Source organism: Chionomys nivalis, chromosome 5, assembly GCF_950005125.1.
Source record: "Chionomys nivalis chromosome 5, mChiNiv1.1, whole genome shotgun sequence".
Taxonomy (NCBI): Eukaryota; Metazoa; Chordata; class Mammalia; order Rodentia; family Cricetidae; genus Chionomys; species Chionomys nivalis.
In genome coordinates, this window is record NC_080090.1 from 22939649 (window position 1) to 22949986 (window position 10338).

Here is a 10338-nt window from a genome sequence, read left to right on the forward strand (position 1 = left end):
GTGTTTTTATGTGTACCACAAGTATACATTTATCCATGAACTTCAGAAGATGGTGTAGTGATTATTTCTATTAACAAATACTGACTGAAGCTGGGCAGTGGTGACACACGCCTTTAATCCCAGCACCTGGGAGGCAGAGGTAGAAAGATCTCTCTGAGTTTGAGGTCAGTCTGGTCTACAGGGTGAGTTCCAGGACAGTTGGGGCTGTTACACAGAGAAACCCTGTCTCAAAAAAACCAAAAATCAACCAACAAACCATCCAGCCAACCAACCAAACAAACAAAAACTTCAAAACTACAAATACCGATTGAGACCCTACCATAGGGTCTCATACCATAGATATAATGATAAAAAGATGAGTGAGACACTCTCATGTATTCATGAGGGTTAAACCTGTTAAGCAGACAGTCCTTTTAACAGATATAAAGAAATATATTCAGACCCCTGATAGAGCTATGTTCAGAGGATTATGTGATCAAAAGAGGGGACCTTAATCCTGATTTGGCAGAATGATACCATTTTCCATTTCCTTCTTGAAAGAGTGACAACTGAGTTGATTTGTAAGATACAACAAAGAATTAGCTAGGAGAAAACAAAGACAAACTCAATCTGAAAGTGCAACCCAGATGTTCAAGAAGTCAGAAACATGAAGGCAGATATGGCAGAGCCATGAGCAGGCTTCTTTTCTCCTCGCTTTTGTTAACTACAGCAATAAAGCCCTAAGAGCCTAGAATGCACCACCACTCAGGAGTCCCAGTGCTTGGTAGGCAGAGGCAGGGGGATCTCTGTGAGTTTGTGGACAGTCTGGTCTACAGAGTGAGCCCCAGGACAGCCAGGGCTAAATAGTGAGACCCTGCTTCAGAGGGTGGGGGGAGAGAGAGGGAGAGTAAGAAACCTGCAGTTGGAATTTTCTTTGGGCCGCCAACCAGCTCCTAAATAAAGATATCAAGACTTATTATTAATTATGAATGCTCAGCCTTAGCTTAGACTTATCCCACTAGCTCTTTTAACTTAGTTTAACCTGTTTCTGTTCAGCTATGTTTTGCCTTGGGGCTTTTTTTAGCCTTTCTTTCATTCTGTGTGTCCTACTTTCCTGCTTCCTCCATGTCTGTCTCTCTGGCCTCTGACATTTCCTTGTCATCTCCTCTTCTTTCTCCTTTGAGTCTAATTCCTCCTCCTATTTACTTTCCTTACCCCTAAGTGCCACCTCTACCTTCTCCCTTGCTATTGGCCATTCAGCTTTTTATTAGACCAATCAGGTACCTTAGGCAGGCAAGACGAAACAACAACACATCTTTATATAATTAAACAAATGCAACATATCTTTACATAGTTAGCCAAATATTTTGCAACAAGACCCTAAGAACTTAAGTTCAAGTTCTGATCTTAGCTCTTTAGCTCTTACCGCTGGGTAGTGGTGGTGCAAGCCTTTAATCCCAGCACTGGGGAGACAGAGGCAGGCAGATCTCTGGGAGTTCGAGAACTACAAGAGCTAGTTCTGGGACAGGCACCAAAGCTACAGAGAAACCTTGTCTCAAAAAAGAAAAAGGAAACTTGGCCTTAGCTTAGGTTTTTTGTTTGTTTGTTTGTTTTTTGTTTTGTTTTTTCAAGACAGGGTTTTTCTATGTAACAGCCCTGGCTGTGCTGGAACTTGCTTTGTAGATCAGGCTAGCCTCAAATTTATAAAGCTCCGTCACCACCACCCAACACCAACTAGCTCTTAAAACTTAAATTAGCCTGTTTATATTAATCCATGTCTGCCCTATGGCTCATTACCTCTCCTCAGTACCATTAGTCCAACTTCCTGTGCATCTGGCTGGCAAATCTTCTGCCTTAGATTCTTTTCCAGAGTTCCTCTCTCTGCCTGGAAGTCACACCTATTTTCTCCTGCCTAGCTATTGCTCCTTCAACTCTACTAAACCAATCAGAAGGTGCCTTAGACAGGTGAGGACGGACAGAGACACATCTTTACACAGTCTACAAAAAGATTCCAACACTAAACCTCTGAAACTGTAAGCCAGCCCCAGTTAAATGCTTTCTTTTATGAGAGTTGCTGTGGCATGTTGTCTCTTCACAGCAATAGAACCTTGACTTAAACAGCACAGGACGCTTAGGGGGAGGTCAACTGGAGGAAACATTTGAGCCTGGGCTGTTCATTCACTGGGGTCTAGAAATTATTCTGAGCCTTGGTTTTTTGTTTTTGTTTTTGTTGTTTGTTTTTGTTTTTGTTTTTTTGAGAAGTCTACCAGCTGCTGTTGTTCGAGACAGGGTCTCATATAGCCTCAGCTTGTCTGGAATTTGTTATGTAGCTGAGGCTGGTACTGAACTCCCTATCCTCCTGCCTCTGCTTCCTATGTGCTGAGATTATAGACACATAGCACCATGTGTAGGACATCCTATACTTCTTTGAGACAGGGTTTCTTGAAGGCAGACTTTTCTGAGCTAACTTTCCTATGTACAGCACAGCTTCTCCAGCCTTACGGCCTCTTCTGTGGACCAGACCAAGAGTGGAATCTTCTGCATGGGTCATGAGTATCCATGGAAAATAGGATTTCAGTTCATTGATGTGTTCACCCTCTCCCTACACACCTATCCCAGGCCAGGAACCGGGAAAACTGCTGGCTGAGACCTGAGTGTTACACTTTCTAAATTCTATTCCTTTTACCTGGGGTCAGGGAACTACCAGACAACTTTATTGTAAAGAATATATTCTTTGGACAGTGCTTAAAAGACGGGAGGGGTCTGTACGTGTTCATCCCCTTACTGTCTTCCTTCTCTGTTCTTCCATCCCCACCCTCTCCCAGATGTTAAGTGGGAAGATGGACAACCTGGCCTCTTTTCGCTCCCTAAAACTGACCAGAAGTCGTGATTTGTCATTGCTGTCCCCTGACCTCTAACCACCCACCACCTCTCAGCCAGAGTTCAGGCCCACACCGTTTTTCACTCTCTCTGCACACCGTTTTTCACTCTCTCTGCAGTAGCCTACTAAATTATTCTCCCTGCTTTCAGCCTCATCTCCTAACCCATCCTCCATGGTTGCTATTTCAAAAATGCAAATTTGATCATGTCTCTCCCCTGCTTAAAATTCCTCATTTGATTTCCATCACCTTCGGGGGGAAAAATTCAATCTCTTTAGCATGTAACACAAAGTCCTTTGTGATCTGACCCGTATTTATCACACTGGCCTCTTCTATTCTGTCCTCACTTCCCTGCCCTGACCTAGTACATCGCACTTGGCGCTAGAAGTGCTTAAACATTCAGAGTGCCCTGAACAGGCTGTGCTCACTCACCTCGGACATCCGCCCTTGTTGTTTCATTCAGATGGAATCACCTCACATACCCGCACTCCCCACCCAACTCCTGCCACTCTCAGTCCCTCCTCTCTTGGTCCTCCTGGCCCTTCAGCCTCTAGGAGCCTTTAAGCTATATCTGCACTCAAATTTGTCACTGTATTATCTGAAGAACAATTGCAGGCTTCTGACTATCAATCAATTGTAAGCTGCTGTATTTTTTTTTTTCCTTTGAGACAGGGTTTCTCTGTGTAGCCCTGGTTGTCCTGGTTCTTGCTCTGTAGACCAGGCTGTCCTGGAACTCACAGGGATCCTGCCTGTCTCTGACTCCCTACTGCTGGGACTAAAGATGTGGGCCACTACTGCCCAGCAAGAACTGTTTTTTTAAAATGGAGCTTTAAAAAAACATTTTCTTAAAAATTTAATCCTTATTTATTGTATGTCTATGCAAGAGCATGTGTAGGAGACCAGAAAGGTATCAGATGCCCTGGAGCTGGAGTTCCAGGCAGTTGTGAGCGGCCTGATGTGTGTCCTCTGCAAGAATAGTATAAGCTCCTAACCACTGAGCCTCTCTCCAGTCCAAGGATTGCTCTTTTTTCTTCCTTCTTTCCTTTCTTTTTTTCTTTTCTCTTCTTTTCTTTTCCTTTCTTCCTTTTCTTCTTCTTTCTTTCTTTCTTTCTTTCTTTCTTTCTTTCTTTCTTTCTTTCTTTTTCGTTTTTTTGAGACAGGGTTCTCTTGTGTAACAACTCTAGCTGTCCTGGAATTACCTTTGTGACATTCACAGAGATCCACCTGTTTCTGCCTCCCAAATGCTGAGATTAAAAGGTGTCATTATTCCTTGGTTCCTCTTTTTCTTTTTTCTTTCCAAGTTTTGTTTTATGTGTATGGGTATTTTGCCTACATATATGTCTGTGAACCACTTACAAGCCTGATGCCTATGGCAGTCAGAAGAGGACATTGTATAGACGGTTGTGAACTGCCATGTGGGTGCTGGGAATCAAACCCAGGTCTTTTGGAAGAGCAGAAGTGCTCTCAACTACTGAGCCATCTCTCTAGCCCCCTTTTCTTTTCCTTTTGAGATTTATCATAGCTTCCTGAGTACCATGATAACAAACCTTTATGAACCAGTGAGCCAGACTAAAGTCTGCATCTTTTACTTTTCAATTCACAGAGGCTTTGAGATGTGGCTTTTGGTTTTTTTGGGATATTGTCTTCCTTTGTAGCCCAGGCTGACCTCAAACTCATGGCAATCTTCTTGCCTCAGCCCCCTAAATGCTAGCACTTGGGAGGCAGAGGCAGGTGGATCTCTGTGAGTTTGAGGCTAGCCTAGTCTACAAAATGAGTTCCAGGACAGTCAGGACTGTTACACAGAGAAACCCTCTATAGAAAAATCAATCAATCAAACAAACAAAAAGAAAAACAAGCATGAACCATGATACCTGGGTGGGACATACACAGTCTTAAGTACTCCAGGCACATATAAAATGTTTTCTGGCTAAAACAATTGAGTAAGATATGAATTAAAGTCTCATTCCAGTGGCTGAAAAGATGGCTCAGTGGTTATCTTTGTTACCCTTGGAAAGGACCTGGGTTCCATTCCCAGGCCCTCCTTGTTGGTTTACAGCCACCTGCAGCTCCAGTTCCAGAGGATCCAATGTCCCCTTTCTGACATCAGAGTATACTAGGCAAGACCCATGGTACATATACACGGATGAAGGAAAAACCCTGATACACATAAAGTAATATAAAATAAAATACCGTCTCATTCTAAACTTACACTCCATGCGAAATTATTTGTGTGATTCACTCATTCAGTAAATATTGAGTGAATGTACTCATTCTTACAATAAACGTTTAATGGATGTCTTGTCTGTGTGGGGCACTTTGTTACACCGAAGTCCCAACGTGTCGTTTGGAAACATTCCTATTTTCCTTTTAGCTGCTGTCTGTTAGACCTGATTATCCTTTGTTGTTCCGACTCTCTGGCCAGATGCCTATTATTCTCTCATACTGATTCCAGACTCCTTTTTGACTTCTGAACTGTTGCTACATGCTGTTCCTATCTTCTGTGTGTTTGCATTTGATATTGGCTGACCTTCCTCAGGTCCGTTGAGTCAACTTTCCAGTCTGGGCCTGCTCTATTCTGTTTGACCTCCCAGGTACTGGCACAAACACTCTGAACGGGAAGAGATCCTTTCATCTGAGTCTTATAATCTGATTTTAATCTTTTTTTTTTTTTCCAATTCACCAGTGATCTCTAATAGTCTCTTGAATTCAGAGGGCTTTCTCTTATATTTTTCCCCTATCAATATCTCTACTATTTTTGAACCCTGATAGCCACACTGTCTTCTGTGACCTTTTCTTCTCTAACCTTCGTGCTACTGTTCTTTCTTCATTGTCGCCCAGTGCTGGGAGTTAAATTACCAGAGAAGAACCCTGCTCCTGAGCCGGAGCCATGCCTCCAGCCCTGCCCCCTCTATTCCAACAGCTCTATATTCTTCCAGCTTCAGAGGTGCTTCTTCTCTCAAGACTCTGAGATCAACTATGTAGACTCTCTACTCAGGCTCAGCCTTGATTCCTTCCACCTTCTGTCTTCTTCCCTAAAGATCCAACTATTCCCAAGGCACCAGTAAGAAGCGAACATATCTAACAGCTTAAAAAAACCGTTTACAAAGTGGCTTTATATGCTTTATTTATCCTCATCTTAGCGTGTGAAGATCTCCAATATCTGTAACTAGTTTCACAGAATTGTGTTATTTGTTTGTTTGCTTGTTTTTGAGACTGGGTCTCACTATGTGTCCTTGGTTGGTCTCGAATTTAAGGTGTAGACCAGGTTGGCCTTGAACTCATAGAGCTCTGCTGCTTTACCTCCTGGAGGTTGGGATTAAAGGTGTACACCATAACACTGGTAATTTATTTTTTTTAAGATTGCTATTCTTGAGTGAGGTAACCCAGACCCAGAAATATAAATACCATATCGGCTCACTCATAAGTGGTTTTTAGACATAAAGCAAAGAAAACCAGGCTACAATTCACAATGCCAGAGAACCTAGACAACAAAGAGGACTCTAATCTACATGGGAAGTAGAAAAGGACAAGATCTCCTGAGTAAATTGGGAGTGTGGGGAATCATAGGAGAGAAAGGGGAGTGGGGAGGAAGGGAGGGGAGTGGGGAAAATATATAGCTCAATAAAAACAAACAAAAAGATTGCTATTCTTGCCAGAACTCAGGAGGCAGAGGCAGGTAGATTTCTATGAATTCTAGGCCTGCCTGGTCTGAATTCCCAGACAGCCGCAGCAGGGCTAGACCCTACAAAACAAACACCTAACAACTAAAATTGCTATTCTTAAAAGTCATCTCTGCTGTTTTCTCAAGCTAAGTCTCTCTCTCTCTCTCTCTCTCTCTCTCTCTCTCTCTCATTCTTTAGAGACAGGGTCTCACTCTGTAGGCCTGCCTGTGCCTCCTAAACAGTGGGGTCAAAGGCAGCAATTTCAATGACTTTTATTACTTTATGGGACTCCTCACTTCCCTAGACTTCCTTCCTAGCACTTCCAACACCACCTTTCTGTGGCGTGCCTGCATCTTTCCTTTTTCTTTTCTTTTTTAAATATTTATTTATTTTATTTATTATGTATACAATATTCTGTCTGTGTGTATGCCTGCAGGCCAGAAAAGGGCACTAGACACCTTTACAGATGGTTGTGAGCCACTATGTGGTTGCTGGGAATTGAACTCAGGACCTTTGGAAGAGCCATCTCTCCAGCCCCCTGCATCTTTCCTTTTAGACTATAAAGACCGCGCTGCACGAGGATTGCACGAGGATTTCTGTTTTGTGAGAAAGGATGTCCAGCCCATATTGGCCTATAACTCATGTTCCTTATGTCTACCTTCTCTCTGATGCGGGAACTGCAGGCGCGCACCCATTCTTGGCCTGCTGTCGGTTTCTTGGCGCTGTCCTTTCTCCTGTAACTGTCACCTGGGCTCTTATACTTTGTACAACTGCAGTTTTCCTATTCTGGCCTTCTTCCTGTTAGTGCTTTTCTTATAAAACCAATCCTGTTTCCTCTGTAAAAATAAAATAATCTAGAAACATTGTTTATTGATTTATTTATTATTGTGTGTATGATGGCATGAACTTATGCCATGACATATATATGGCGGTCCAAAGGCAGTGTTGTGGGGTCAGTTCTCCCCTTCCCCTTTATATATGCTTCAGGGAGCAGACTGATGTCATCAGGCTTATGCAGCAAGCTCTTTTAGCTGATGAACCATTTTGTCAGTCATACCAATGCTATTTGTATGGGAGCTAAGTTAAAAAATTCTTCTGATAGTCGAAAACCCTTCCATATATCTTTATATATATTTCCATATCTAGCTTAATTATATTTTTCTTGTTGTTACTCAAATTTCCTTCTTTCGTTTGTCTATATTCTTTCCCTCCTGTAAGGCCCAATTTCAATCTTATCTTCCCTAGGAAACTTTTGACTTTTTTGGTCCTAACTGATTTTTTTTGTTTTGTTTTGTTTTTTTTAAAGACAGGCTTTCTCTGTGTAGCTTTGGGCCTGTCCTGGAACTAGCTCTTGTAGACCAGGCTGGCCTTGAACTCACAGAGCTCTGCCTGCCTCTGCCTCTGAGTGCTGGGATTAAAGGCGTGTAACACCTAACTAATAACTAGGCCGGCTAGTCCTAACGTGTTTCTTCTTCGACATACTGCTATTTATCATTATATGACCTACGATTATAGCCACACTTAGGCATATTTATATTGTCCTATGAATCATCTAAGTCAGGGATTGATTTATGAGCCAAATATAGGTTGCTATATAGGTACGAATGGTTTTACTGGAGCTGAGAGATGGCTCAGGAGTTAAGAGCATGGACGACACTTGCAGAGGACCAGAGTTTGGTTCCCAGTAGCCACATCAGGGTTGCTTACACCTACTTGTAAATCCAGCTCCCGACAAGCCAGTGCCCTCTCCTGGCCTCCATCAGCACCTGCACATACATGTATAGAGTCCCCTCCTCAGACACACACATACACATAATTAAAAGTAAAATAAATCAGAATCTGGAGAGATGGCTCAGCAATTAAGAGCATTGGATGCTGTTCCAGAGGACCCAGGTTCAATTCCCAGCACCCACATAGTGGCTTATAACTGTCTATAATTCCAGTCCCAGAGGATCCAATACTCTCTTCTGGCTTCAGTGGGCTCCAGTCACACATATGGTGCACAGACAAACACTTATATAATAAGCCAAAGTAAAAATAATTTATAAAAAGAAATAAAATAGGGTTGGGAAGATGAATCAGTGGTTAAGAGCAGTGATGACTGCCCTTCTAGAGGACCTGGGTTCAATTTTAAGCAATCATGTGGTGGCTTCCAACTATCTGTAACTCCAGTTCTTGGGGACCTGACACCCTCATACAGGCATACATGCATGCAAAACACAAATACAGGTAAAATAAAAATAAATAGTTTTTTTTTTAAATTAGTGCTGCTGGACGATGGTGGCACACACCTTTAATCCCAGCACTCAGGCAGAGGCAGGCAGATCTCTGTGAGTTTGAGGCCAGCCTGGTCTACAAGAGCTAGTTCCAGGACAGGCTCCAAAAACTACTGAGAAACCCTGTCTCGAAAAATCAAAAAAAAAAAAAAGTTAAATAATAGAAAAAAAATCAATCCTACAATTAGATCATTTATTCCCATCACGTGGTATTGTTAGCATCTTTGGGAGTTTACCTTAAAAAAAAAAAGAAAACTTTCACTAAAATTCATTTAATGTATTTGTGAGTATATGCCATGTTGTTACATATGTGCAAGTGGTTGCGGAGGCCAGAAGAGGGTTCCAGATTCTCTGGAGCTGGAGTTACACTTGTGAGCCACTGGATGTGGTTCTAGGAACTGTACTTGGGTCCTCTGGAAGAGCAACAAGTGTTCGTAACTGCTAAGCCATCTTCCCAGCTCTTCCACTAAAACTTAAAGAACTTTCTTAGCTCATGAAATTTATATAAGATTCAAACTTCATTGATTACAAATACATTTATATCAGTCAAACCTGTTTGTTGACAACTGTTTGTGTCTGTATTTACACATAATAGGAGATGGTTCACCAACAGTACCTATGTCCGTCAAAGACAAGAGCATTTATTAATTTGATTGCTACCTGCAAAAGTAGCTGATCCCTAACCTGGAGGCTGAATTCTCACTAGAATTTCGTCACAGCAGCTTAAGAATTGAGGTCTGTTTCACTGAAGACAACCCTTTCAAAGCTAATTAATTGTTCATTAGAAAGATTCCCGAGGTTGCATAAAGGGAGTAGGAGCTAGCCTAGTTAGAACTTTAGTAACCGAGGCAACCAGATTCCTAATAGAAACAGAACCAGAGGATCTCAGGTGGATCTTCTTTCCAGGGGAAATGTGTAACCACAGAGGCAAGCTAGAAAAAAAAAGACTATTTGAAGTCTTACTGGAATTCAGTTGTTGAGAAGAGGCCAAACTACTGGAATGGTTGAGACAAGCGCAGTTATGTTTTTAGCCGGCTGTGAAGGTATTATATTCTACCAAATAATATATCTGTGAAAGTTAAAAGCATCTGCGTTTGGCTGACTGAAGTTGTAAGAGATTGTACAATGCCAACAAGTAACACAGGCGTAAAAATGTAAAGAATTTCCTTAAAGGGATGAAACTATATAGATAAACAGAGCTACATTAACTAAAGTTACCAGAAGGTTCATGCATTTACCTGTGTTTTTTTTTTTCCTTCCTGTTTATTCCCCTAAAATATTTATACAACATATGGGATTAGAGAGATAGCTCAAGAGCCTTTACTGTTCTTGCACAGAGGACCAGAGTTCAGTTCCTTCGGATACTCCTTACTACTTTTCTCTCCTTCACCGCTTTCCTACTTCGTTTTCTGTCTTCTCATCCCCCGACGGTCTCCCCCTCCTTCCCGCTCTCTCTGTCTTACCCTAGTTTGGAAATGCAGCAGATTTCTGAGTCTGCCACCACTGGGTTCTAGGAGCTGTCAGTCTATGGTAGGCAGAGTT